This window comes from Ochlerotatus camptorhynchus, unplaced genomic scaffold (assembly GCF_037179485.1).
Source record: "Ochlerotatus camptorhynchus isolate MF236.1 unplaced genomic scaffold, CSIRO-AGI_Acam_v1.1 ptg000432l, whole genome shotgun sequence".
NCBI classification, from domain to species: Eukaryota; Metazoa; Arthropoda; class Insecta; order Diptera; family Culicidae; genus Ochlerotatus; species Ochlerotatus camptorhynchus.
Window position 1 is genome coordinate 7,193,526 of NW_027040918.1, and position 13,461 is coordinate 7,206,986.

Genomic DNA, 13,461 nt, shown 5'->3' on the forward strand with positions numbered 1-13,461 from the left:
TGATAATGAAAAAGAAGCACGCTTAGAAAGAAACGCGACTTCTACCGACTGCGCCATTGTCGTGACCGGACCGAGGTTTCCAGCCTCGGTCACGGCTACACGAATCTCGGCTGCTACGGCCGCTCCGCTTTCATTACTTCTGCTGCTGCTGTTGTTGTTACTGCTGCTGCTATCCGTCGCTTCCAAAGTTCGTTACAAGAATGTCTTCAATAAGTTTAAATGTTTAAATGATCTTTATTTCAGTTCAACTTGGATGATTACCATATACATTTGTATAAGTGATTTAATTGCTTTCTTCATCTTTAGGTATGGGCAAAATTCAAAATTTGTTTTACAGAATTAGTCCTAGACTTAGTACACGGTCGACCACCTTGGTGGGATTGGTTCGTTTTGTTTTTAGAATTTAGAATTTACATAATACTACTATTTACAGCTTAAAACTAACCTACTCTACTATATACACTTAACCTACTATGTACAAATTGCTTATTAAAACATGTTCAGAAAGATTGCATTTTTGGATAAATTTGGTTGTCATATCCTCAATTTTGGAATCTACTTTGGGAATTTCTGCCTCTTGATGGAGGTCTGCTATTCTTGTGTCGAATGGACAATCTAGGATCATCCTCAACACTCTATTCTGTGCAACCTGGATTTTGTTCCTGTGGGTCTGAGCGCACGATTCCCACACCGGGGCGGCAAAGAAGATCGCGAGGGCTATGATCTATTTGTAGACAGCCAGTTTGTTTTGCCTTGAGAGGCGGGATCTGCGGCAAATGAGCGGATACAAACACCTAACCAAGGCGGAGCACTTAACTAGGGTTTTCTCTATGTGCGAGCGGAACAGGGGCTTCTCATCGAACAACATCCCGAGATAAGTAACATCAGCGGACCACTCGACCCTTGTACCATCCATTATTACGGTACAGGAGGGAGACGGTTTAAGTTTTGGCGATTATTGTCTGTGAAGGAACATGATCGCTTGGGTTTTCGAGGCGTTGATTTTGATTTTACAGTAAAGGTGTCAAGGCATCGTTGGAGCTTGTTCGTAATTTCACGAGGCATCCTACCCTTGACGGCTATCGCGGTGTCATCTGCGAACAGGAAGAACACGCAACCGTCTCCTAGAGGAGGGATGTCCGACGTGTAGATGCTGTAAAGCAGTGGTCCCAGCGACTCCCTTGCGGAACACCTGCTGGGATTGGAAATTGTCCCGAAAGGGAACTATTCAACGACACCCTGAACGACCTTTGCTGGAGGTAGTTACGGGTGATTTTCACAAGGTATGGTGGAAAGTTAGAGTTACAAAGCTTGTATATAAGTCCGTCGTGCCAGACATTGTCAAACGCCTTTTCGACGTCTAACAAAGCCATGGCTGTGGACTTGGATACAGCTTTGTTACTTCGGATGTTATTCATCACCCGCACTAGCTGATGATTGGTGGAATGCCCTTTGCGGAACCCGAACTGTTCCGGAAGAAGAATGTCATGTTCCTCCACAAACTTGTTTAGTCGGCTGAGGATCAATTTTTCGAACAGCTTGCTCAGCGCTGAGAGCAGTCTAATCGGTTTGTAGCTTGACGGTAGTGAAGGGTCTTTCCCAGGTTTGTGGATCGGGATGATTTTTGCCACCTTCCAGATGCTTGGAAAGTAGTGCAGCTCCAGGCACCTGTTGAGGATGGCAGCCAGCAGCGAGTGCACCCTCGCGCTGAGATTTTTTAACTCTAGGTTGAATATTCCGTCAAACCCGGGAGCCTTCATGTTCTTACTGTGTTTCAGCGCTGAGCAAATTTGTTCCTCTGTAATCCGTTCTTCTGGAGAGACGGCACAAGGGGAGGCATCTAACGTTTGGACGCACTGCGCAACCTGGTTCTCGAGTGGACTTGGGATTTTGGAGCCAAGCAAATGCGATTGGGCAATGTGCTCCCCAATCGCATTGGCTTTCTCTTCGTTGGTGATAAGCCGTTCGTCATTGACTCTAAGTGGTGGAATGGGCTTGGGGTGAGACTTCAGCACCTTGGCAACCTTCCAGAATGGTCTGAAACGGTCGTCCAGGTTCTGAACGAGCCGCCCGAAACTCTCATTCCGGATTGAGACCATTCTGGAAGCGATCTGCCGATTCAGATCGACCATTTCGTATTTACGCTGCAGATCCCCAGTCCGCTGGAACTGGCGTCTACGAATATTTCTGAGCCGAATCAAGAGTTTGGTGTGGGAATCAATTGCTTGAAACTTACCCCTCACAGGAACTCGTCGAACGCACTCTTCGTCAGCCACGGATATGGCTTGATGGAGACCCTCCAGGGCCCGGTCGATGTCCTCCACTGTGTCGAGCGGTGGGTTGTCGACGATGGCGGTCGACCACGCGCCGAAACTGGACCCAGTTGACTCGATGGTAGTCCTTCCGCAGGCACGGTGCAGGGGCCACGTTGCAGCCCAGCTCGGTCAGCACCGGTTTGTGGTCCGAACTCAAGTCGTTGACGGCAACCGGCTTGGCTAATCCGGTGTTTGCCAAGAACAGGTCCAGCGTCGATGGGTTGCCCGCCGATGATGTGAAGGCTGGTTCGTCCGGAAACCAGACGGAATAGAGACCATGCTGGGAATGGTCGAATAGTAGGCGGCCGTTCTGGTTCTGCTGGTAGATCCGCCAGGCCTCGTGCCGGGCGTTCAGGTCCCCTCCGATTACGAAGCGGGCATTGGTGCGGGTTATGATAGCAAGGTCGTTCTTGAACTGCTGTGCTGTACCATTTCTAACGGTACATTGCCGGGGGAAGTAGGCGGTGAAGAACCGGACGTTTCCGGTCGATGTTTCCACCTCTACGCCGACGGGCTCGATGATGGAAGTGCGGTAGTGGGGTAGGGTGCAGAACTTGATGCCTTTCTTGATGATAACCGCGACACCGCCCCCCTGGAGCTGGTGCGATCAAGCCGGACAATGCTGTGGTCGGGCAGCCAGAAGCTGTCACCGGTCTTGAGGTGGGTCTCGGTGAGAAGACCCACGTCGACGTCGTGCTTGCGGAGGAAGTCTGCAAGCTCAATGTTTATCGCCCCTACGGAGCGAGCGTTCCAGTTGGCGATCTTTATGGCTTCACGGTCCATAATTAGCGACGAAGGAGATGATAGCTTGGAGCTGTTGTGTTCTTGTAGCGCAGGTGCGCTTGATGATGATGGCCTGGGCCAACAGTGTGACGATCTCATCCGTTGACAGCGGAGAATCGTCTGTAGCTTCGCCGGTTGTACCGGCCAATCCCGGAGCAGGGGGATCCGTCGATGGCCCGGAGGCTTGACCGGGTACTGCAGCGGCAGCCGACTGTGCAGCAGCCAACTGTTGGTTGAGCGGGAATGGTGGCAACACTGGAATAACGGAGGAAAGTTCTGCGCGTTGTTTTCCGGAACCTTCTTGCGACCGGGCTGGTTGTTGGACGAGGCCTTCTTCCGGATCTCGGCGTATTCGGCCCGCTTCGGACAGGCCTTACTCGTGGCCTTGTGGGCGGCACCGCAGTTGGCGCATGTGGGAGCGGCTTCCTCGATGCTGTCGCAGTCGTCGATCTTGTGGTTTTTGCCGCATTTGATGCAGCGGCTGGCCATGCGGCAGTTCTTGGTGCCGTGCCCGAACAATAGGCAATTCGAGCACTGCCACTACGATGTGGAAGAGTGTGCGTGTCGTCTGGAGATCCTTCATGGTTGTGGAGTTCTTCTCCAGATGGAACAGGTAGAGCTGGTCACGATACTTGATGGCCTTGCTGCGGGTCATCTTGTGGATTTCGACCGGCTTGAGGCCGTTCGCCTTAATCTCGTTCATTAAGGTGGTGGAGTCCATGTCGTGGAGCCCGCGCAGCGCCACTTTCAGCGGCTTGGTGGCCTCGACGTCGTGGGAGAAGTAGTCCAGCTTCATCCTGGACTGCATTGTAGTGTTTTTCGGCCGGGACCATCAGTTTGTAGCCTTCCGTGCACCGTTGAATGGTGCAACGAAAGCCCTCCTTAATGTAGTAATCCAGCTGCTCCCATAGCCCGGGAGGGAAGCCCTTCACATAGAAGGGTGGCAACTTCACTTTTTTCGGCACCGTCTCAGGGTCCGACTGCGGCTGGGCGGAGAACGGATTGTTGCTCAGCAGCTTTTTTGCTGCCGATGCGGTGGTGCTGCTGTCTTCAGGTCTGGGTCGTTTAGTTCCGGGAGGCTCTGGCTCCGGGTCCGCAACGTCCGTCGGGACGGGCAATGGGGTTTTCTTCTGCTTCTTCTGGGCTGGCTCGGTGGTCACGCCGTCTCCTGGGAGAGGCTGTTTTCCCGGTAAACCGGCACTCGCGTTACCGCGCGATTTCTTACCCATGGCTGGGTCAGCGAGAGCGTCACTACACAACGCGGAGCTAATTCGATTTGCGAACGAACGAACGAGCGAAACGAGAGAGAATAAAAATCGACTGAACTGCTCAACAGTCTGGCAGCGAATGTGTTGAGATGAGCCAAAAGTACGAAAGCAGCGCTGTTTTATATCTTTTCAGGTTCAAGCAGAACGATGTGCAACCGACCTGATAGGATTTTCCACCGTTTTTTTTATGAATGGGAAAGTTTCTTTTGTGCAGAATATGTAAAATAAGATGGACTTTGGATGTTAATATAATTGCATATATAGAGGTACCAGATATGTGTGACCGCTTATACATTTCATTTGACACACGATTTTCATTAACTTTTTGCAAAGCGTCTGCTTATTAATTGACTTATACATTTTATGAATAATCAGTAATAGATATTTGCCAAAAGGTATGATGGGGCTTACCCGTTCCCTTTCGAAGGATTTTCCACCGTCGAGGTATCGACGGCCCAGAAGATTTGCACGATGATTCCACCGGAAAAATACCAGTGTAATTCGTCTGCCTATGATCCATTGCCTTTAGTCCCAGTCAGTAACACAACACTTAAAATTGTTTCTTCCACCTGGGCAAACACAATGGTGTTGGATACGTTGGATGCGTTGCTTGGCCGTTTGTTCACATAAATAGTACCTGATACACTCACAGAATCTTGGTTTGCTGCACCTTATGCACCTCTTCAAGCGGTGGATTGCACTTAACGCCGGGTTGGTTCGGAACAAGTAGAAATTCAATTGCACTACAAGCACTAATTTGGTTCGGTATAATGAACAGAAAACGGGATGTCTGTCACCTTCGACGGTATATTTTGTACTATCCTATATTTACAATTGTCTCCTCTATCCTACCTATTTACAATGTACTTAGTGACCACTACAAGTGGGCATCAGTGTGTAGTGCATGCGCGCAGTTTCCATCTCTCATCTGGTTTAGGATTAGGGTGATACCGTTTTAGTTTTAGATTCGTTTCAATTTATAGAATTATGATTTAACTTTATGTTTAGGTTTAGGATTTAGTTAGTTCATTTAGGTTAAGTAGGTTTAAGTTCATTTAGGATTAATTTAGTTTAAATTTAGTTCAACATCAATCAAGGTATATGGAGATTTCTATCCGTTTACTTTACTAAAATAAACAATCGGTTATGTTGTATTATTTGTAGACATTGTCTTAGTGCCCGAAATTTAACATGGACAGGCTTTATTCCATTTCGTCTACTGATACGGCTGTTTTCACTCAACCGGCCACCATTTGCAATATTTAACGAGTTTTAAGTTTAAAGATTTTGAAATGCAAAAACAATTGTACGGACCAATCGTGGTCCTACGTCAACCTTCCGTTCGTGTCCCTAGGCACAGACTCTTTTACTTGTTTTCTGGTGACTTTTTTCGGTTTTCTCGATTTACTGGTGCACTGACCACCCTGATATTGCCATAAATTGTAACGCTTTTGACCAATTCATTATTAACATCAATTGAATATTGCTAATAACTTCGATACTAAAATCAACGTCAACTACGTTATCCTCTTCAATAATTGAATCAACTTCAACGATGCTATTAATCTCATCAATCTAAATAAACATCAACAGGACCTTAATTTAAAAAAAATACTTAATCAATGATAAAAACTCATAAACATTAGGGGCAGTTCATAAACAACGTAGACAGTTTATGGGGGGGTTGGCCATTATCATTGTTCGTGTTGACGTGTGTTTTATTTTACTTCATACGCGAAGTTGGCGATTTTCAGAGTTGGTTGGAAATGCTATCTAACATGAAGCTTTAGTGTGATAATTTATTAGCTAGAGAATGATCTTAGAAGAGGGTAGGTAGATAGTTCCGTTATAGTACGGCAGTATAAAAAATTAATAGAAGTTGAAAATGAGGAAAGGGTTATTAATGTGACAATACAAAGTCAAACGCATACCTTTTGCCTAATCCGTACGATGTACGCGGAGATTTGAAAAAAAAAACTACCTACTCTAATGGAACTATCTACCCACCCTCTTCTAAGATCATTCTCTAGCTAATAAATTATCATACTAAAGCTTCATGTTAGACAGCATTTCCAACCAACTCAGAATTATCCATGGCCAATACAAATTATAAAATAACATCAATTTTATAATTAACGTCAACTTCACTTCACATACGAGAAATCATCATCTCAATATTGCCATAAAATTTCTGTGTTGGGAAATTAAATCAAAAGAAAATTTAAATTGTTTTTATTTTAACTTTCCCCCTCTACCGATATTATACCGGGACGCTTTTTCTTTTATCAATCATTTGTTCCTAAGTTCGATCCATTACCCTTCACTCAGAGAGCCTAACCTATCGGACAATTTTTTTTGCTTGTTTTGTTTCGTTTATAGGCTACTCCATCGCAGATTGCGTCAGGGAGCCTACCATACATTTTCTCCTCTACCGTCCTTCTGACAGGGAACTTCATTCATCTCCCAGCTTACTCCACTGTTGTTCCGCCAGGGAGCCTACCGGAGACATTATTGACAACGTTGTCTCCTGTACCGTCCTTCTGACGGGGAGCTTTTTTTCTTATCTACCGCCCTGCTCCACTACCCTTCCGTCAGGGAGCCTATCGAGAACATTTCAAGCTGAACATTCCATTAGGTCCTAAGTAACATTGATCGATTCTCTTCGTCGACTTTCTCTTTCGTTTAACTTGAACACAGAACCGTTTCTTGATGTGTTTGTCATATTAGATGCTTGATAAAAGCTTCTTTTATCGATCTGTGTGCTGAAAACACCTGGGAATGTCTTTACATGGCCGTGGGGATGCAAAGAGAAAGTCGACGAAGATAATCTATCAATGTTACTTAGGACCTAATGCAATGTGCAGCTTGATTTTTTTTTGTTTTTTGTGTTTCGTTTTCACGCAGCAGCAGCCAACCGGTGACATTTTCTGATCACCCTTCCAGGGGAGTCTTTATTCATATCCGCCCTTCCGTCTTTATACCTATGTTTCAAAATCAAATTAAATTACATTTCATTTTAATCTAGGTGCTCCAGCTACTACAGTAGCTTACTAGCATTAATTTTTATGATATCTATCTAAGTGTGTTTACATTGTTTCTGCATTGGCTATTCAGTATTTAAAACAAGTTTTCTATACCTGCCTGCATCGCACTTGCTTGGCTCCAATATCCAAAGTCCGCTTGAAAATCACGTGATGCAATGCGTCCACAATTTAGATGCCTCACCTTGTGTCGTCCCCCCGGAGGATTTTTTCAACGCTGAAATATTCTAATAATATGAAGGCCATCGGCTTTGACGGCATTTTCAACCTAATTCTAAAAAGCTTTTGACCGCTATCTTCAACAGATGCTTGGAACTGCACTATTTTCCAAGCATCAGGAAGATGGCGAAAATTATACCAATTCACAAACCGGGTAAAGATCCAACATTGCCGTCTAGCTACAGACCAATCAGCCACCTTTCAGCGCTGAGCAAATTGTTCGAGAAACTCATTCTCAACCGTTTGCTCAAGACTGTCGAGGAAAGCAATATTCTCCTACCGGAACAATTTGGTTTCAGAAAGAGGCATTCCACAACGCACCAACTAGTACAGGTGATGAACGACATCCGAAGTAACAAGGCTGTATCCAAGTCCACAGCCATGGCCTTGTTAGATATCGAAAAGGCGTTTGACAATGTATGGCACGACGGACTTACACTCAAGCTTTGCAACCTCAACTTTCCTTTACATTTGATAAAAATCACCCATAGAGATCTCCAAGCGCAATCTCACGAACACTTAAATCCAACATCCATACATAAAAATAAAGAAGAAGAAGAAACAAAAAGGTATCGCGATATCACAACTACTTAAAAAGGTAGCGCGCGGTCTCACGCACACTTTTGTGCATCTGGAGAACTCTATAGAGATCTCCAAGCGCAATCTCACGAACACTAAAATCCAACATCCATATATAAAAATGAAGAAGAAGAAGAACAAAAATGGTATCGCGATATAACCACTACTTAAAAAGGTAGCGCGCGGTCTCACGCACACTTTTGTGCATCTGGAGAACTCTATAGCTACCTTCAGCAAAGGTCATTCAAGGTATCGTTAAATGGTTGTCTTTCCGACCCATCCATCCCAGCAGGCGTCCCACAACCACAAAGTAATCTGTTGGGCCCCTTGCTTTACAGCTTATACGCTTCCGATATACCCGATCTTGGTAACGGGTGCGTGTTCTTCCTGTTCGCAGATGATACTGCAATTTCCGTCAAAGGCAGATTGTCTCGCGAAATTACCAACAATCTTCAACGATGCCTTGACACCTTCGCTGACTACGCGAAAACGTGGAAAATCAAATGCAATGCCGCCAAAAGCCAGGCAGTTATGTTCCTGCACAGGCAATCCCCCAATCTAAAACCAGCTCCCTCCTGCACAGTAGTCATGGACGGCTCAAGGGTCGAGCGGTAATTTATCTCGGGATATGTTGTTTGATGGAAAGCTCCTATTCTGCTTCTATGTGCGAGACGTTGCACTGATAAATTGAACTATTCCCATTTTGCTTGAAATTTAATCAATTTGACATTAAACTCAGTTTAATCATATCGAATGATTAAAAATTAAACCTCTCTTTCTAAAAATAATCTTTGATTGAATTTTAATCTTTTTTGACTATATATTAATATTCAAAAATAATCAAATTTAATACGGGAAATATTATTTCGAATTAAATCATGCATGACTACTGCCGATTTTGATTTCTATATGGGGGTACACTTTGTGAAAACCGAAAATGGAACATGTAACAAATTAAGAAAGATTTTGAACGTTAATAACTCAGCTGCCCCTGGTCCAATTTCAATCATTTTATCACCAATCGATCAGAAATATGGCTACGCATCGATAAAAATGCCTTCGAATGTTGATTTTTAATAAAAAACTATTGAAAAACTGGTAAATGTCCAGCATTGTCCAAAAACGTCGAATTATCTAACAAATCCACCAATTACCTACATGCATATGCTGCTTCCCCAGCACAGTCGCCAGAAAGTAGTAAGTAGACGAAACAAGTCAAAGTGGCATTCCCCTCCGATCCTCAGGCGCGTGCGAATAGGGAGGATGGAATTGCGTAATATTTTGCATACTCATCGCCATATTCAGAAACAAACGCAAATTCTTCGAGATAACCACCATTCGTCGTCTCGCTCGCCGTGGCGGTGTCTGACGTATCTCCGGTCTGATTTACGAAGTGTGCTGAAGGTGTTCCTGAAAAATGAGATCCGTGATGCTGTCACCTACACTAAACACGCCAAGCGTAAGCGGCCATGGATGTCATATACGTTTTGAAGTGACAGAGACGCACTTCGTTAGGTTTCGGAGGTTAAATCATCACCAACTTTGGCAACAAAACGGCTCTTTTCAGGACCACCAAGCTTATTACAGTAAAGAGTAGGAATAGAATTCATCTACCTGTTTGTCTTTATTCAGAACCAACGACCACACAAAATGCTCATGTAATCAAACTGGAAGCAGGGGTACAAATTATTTTGATCAACCTTCATCAACTTTGAATCGCCACGGCTGGATATTTTCGATGGAAGAAGTAATAATCTAGCATCTAATTCGACGAAGACGGCAGGATACATTTGTGAAGCCGAGTTATTTACGAAAGAGAGTGTCGATGAAGAGAACCGATCAATGTAGATAGGACCTATTGAAAAGTGACGCGAGATTTGAGCTCCAATGCTACCGACGCCATCAACTCAACCGGGGACCAACGGCTTTACTTCCCGAAGGAAGGCGTGATCAGAGATGTTATGCCTTAGAACATGCCGGTGGCGCCGACTGAGATTGGACCCAGGCCTGCTGGGGTCAGGGGTAGCTAACCACCGGCGCCGATATCTTTCAAGGTGATATCACGGCCAAAGAATAATACCAAAAAATTACATGTATGTATGCATGTATGCAAAATACTTTGCAAATAACAAAAATTGATATTTGGATACCAAAATAATACCTGTGTGGTTTTATTTTGGTATTGCATTATTATAATTTGGTATCATAATGGTATTGTGGGAACATTTTTTGGTATTATTTTTTGGTATTTTACCTCTTATGTCATGCTGATCCATACCAATTTAAGGTATCGAGATATTCGTTCCTGCTCGGGCATCGGTCATCTGGTTCGCCATGGTGGCGTAAAACGTATCTCCGGTCTGATCAACGAGGTGTGCTGAAGGTGTTCCTGGAAAATGAGGTCCGTGATGCTGTCACCTACACTAAACACGCCAAGCGTAAGTGGCCATGGATGTCCTCTTCAATAAAACGGCCCTTTTCAGGGCCATCAAGCTTACCTCAGTAAAGAGTTGGAATAGAATTCTCGCGTCACTTATCAAATAGACTAATGTAAAATATCCAAAATTTTGAGAAAATCGAAGTTGAAGTTCGACAGATTATTATTTATACTGTTTTGAAACAATACTATTTTTAATGTAGTCAGTGAATAATAACGTTGAAAATTCAGACAATTTTACAATATAGCAAAACCCACATAGGACGTTTTGACTAGTCAAGTTGTACATCGGACATGTTACATTGGACAATTTTTCTCAATGACATAATCAATTAGTGTTACATTGGACGATTTGTTCTACATGATACTAGATTCCCTTTCACAGATGTCATAGTAGAGTACCTAACTTTAGATTGGCCCCGCCTTTAGAAAATGAGCACCAATCATGTTAGGCAGTCCGAATGACCGAAGTAACAAACATGTACACATCATTTCAAACTGTACATTGGACAATTTTTGACCTATGATTATCTTAAATAAATGAAAGTAAATTTGGATGGATGTTTTCGATATAGTTTGTATCGCTTAACTCAAGTTGTTTACATTTGTTACATTGGTCTATTTGAAAAGTGACGCGAGAATTTATCTGTGCTTGTTTGTCCATATTCAGAACCACAAGCCCCCAACGACCACACAAAATGCTCTTCAGAGTTGTAATCTTGTAACCAAACTTGGAAGCAGGGGTGCAAGTGATTTTGAATGATTCTCTTAATCAACTTTCTCTTTGAAAAAGATTACTACAAATTTGGTACGCATAAAATTCTTCACATTTATTCCGTCCACTAACGGTCCTACGTCAAGTTTCCGTTCGTGCCCCTAGGCACAGACCCTTCTACTTTTTTGATTTAATTTATCTTTGAGTGTAGTTAAGTGTTCAAGCTTATAGTACGTTCAGACTACAGAGTTATAACATGTTATAGCGCTATCTTGATGGTGGTTTCTGTGTTGCAATTATTTGACAACCGCTATAACATGTTATAACTCTCCAGTCTGAACAAGGCATTATTTAGGTGTCTGTATCCGCTCATTTGTCGCAAATCTCGTCTCTCTATGGTGAACAAACTGATCGTCTACAAACAAATCATTGCACCTGCAATTTTCTACGCTGCTCCGGTGTGGGAATTAAGTGCACAGACTCACAGCCTGTGTGTCACAGGAACAAAATCCAGGTGGCACAAAACAGAGTGCTAAGGATGATCCTTGATCGCCCCTTCGACACAAGGATAACAGAGCTACACCTGGAAGCGGATATCGCAAGAATAGATTTTAACGAGGTGACGTGTAGGGACCGGAAATCGATGTTTGACGCCATTTTGAAATCCAAGATGGCAGCTTCCGGTTACAGAAAAACTTGTAAATTCTGCCAAATACCCCACAATATAGGTATTTTTAGAATCGGAGTGACGTGTAGTAACCGAATATCGATGTCTGACGCCATTTTGAAATCCAAGATGGCGGCTTTCGGTTACATTAAAACTTGGAAATTCTGTCAAATACCCCACATTTTAGGTATTTTTGGAATCGGAGTGACGTGCAGGGACCGGAAATCGATATGTGATGCCATTTTGAAATCCAATATGGCGGCTTCCGGTTACAGGAAAACAAAAAATTCTGTCAAATACCACCCCACAATATGGGTATTTTTGGAATCGAAGTGACGTGTAGGGATCGGAAATCGATGTCTGACGCCATTTTGAAATCCAATATGGCGGCTTCCGGTTACAAGCACACTTCGAAATTCTGTCAAATACCCCACAATATAGGTATTTTTGGAATCGGAGTGACGTGTAGGGACCGGGAATCCATGTCTGACGCCATTTCGAAATCCAAGATGGTGACATCCGGTTACAGAAACACTGGAAAATACTGTCAAATACCCCACAATATGGGTTTTTGGAATCGGGGTGACTTATAAGGACTGTAAACCCATATCTGACGCCATTTTGAAAATCAATATGGCGACTTCCGGTTACATAAAATCATAAAAATAATGTTAAATAACCTACAATATGGGTGATGTGGTGGTATTTGCCAATTTTTATGTTACCGGAAGCTGCCATCTTGGATTTAAAAATGGCGTCATACATTGATTTCCAGTCCCTACACGTCACTCCGATTCCAAAAATACCCATATTGTGGGGTATTTCGCAGAATTTCCAAGTTTTTATGTAACCGGAAGTCGCCATCTTGGATTTCAAAATGGCGTCATACATTGATTTTCAGTCCCTACACGTCACTCCGATTCCAAAAATACCCATATTGTGGGGTATATGATAGAATTTCAAAGTTTTTATGTAACCGGAAGCCACATTCTTGGCGTCTGATATCGATTTCTAGTCCGTGCACCCTGATTTCAAAAATACCCTTATTTTGGGGTATATGACAGAATTTCCAAGTTTTTATGTAACCGGAATGCATCATCTTGGATTTCAAAATGGCGTCAGATATAGATATCTGGTCCCTGCAAATCACCCTGATTCCAAAAATACCCATATTGTGGGGTATTTGACAGAATTTCCATGTTTTCTGCAACCGGACGTCACCATCTTGGATTTCAAAATGACGTCAGACATTGATTTTCTGTCCCTACACGTCATACAGTGGGACCATTCTGAAAAAAAGACGGTCAATAACTTTTTCTCTCCTTTATCGTCGTTTAAGAGACTTGGTGTCTTGGAATAAGTTTCTCGTAATAATGGTCCACGTCTATTGAAATAGTTACCCAAATTTTTATTAAGCTGGTATTACACTTACAAAAA

The 13,461-nt window shown here is 43.5% G+C and overlaps 1 protein-coding gene across 1 annotated transcript in view; it reads left to right on the plus strand.

Moving 5' to 3' along the window:
• The window catches only part of Samuel (SAM-motif ubiquitously expressed punctatedly localized protein), a 760,488-nt gene that overhangs the window by 137,949 nt on the left and 609,078 nt on the right, over positions 1-13,461 (plus strand). The window lies entirely within an intron of this gene.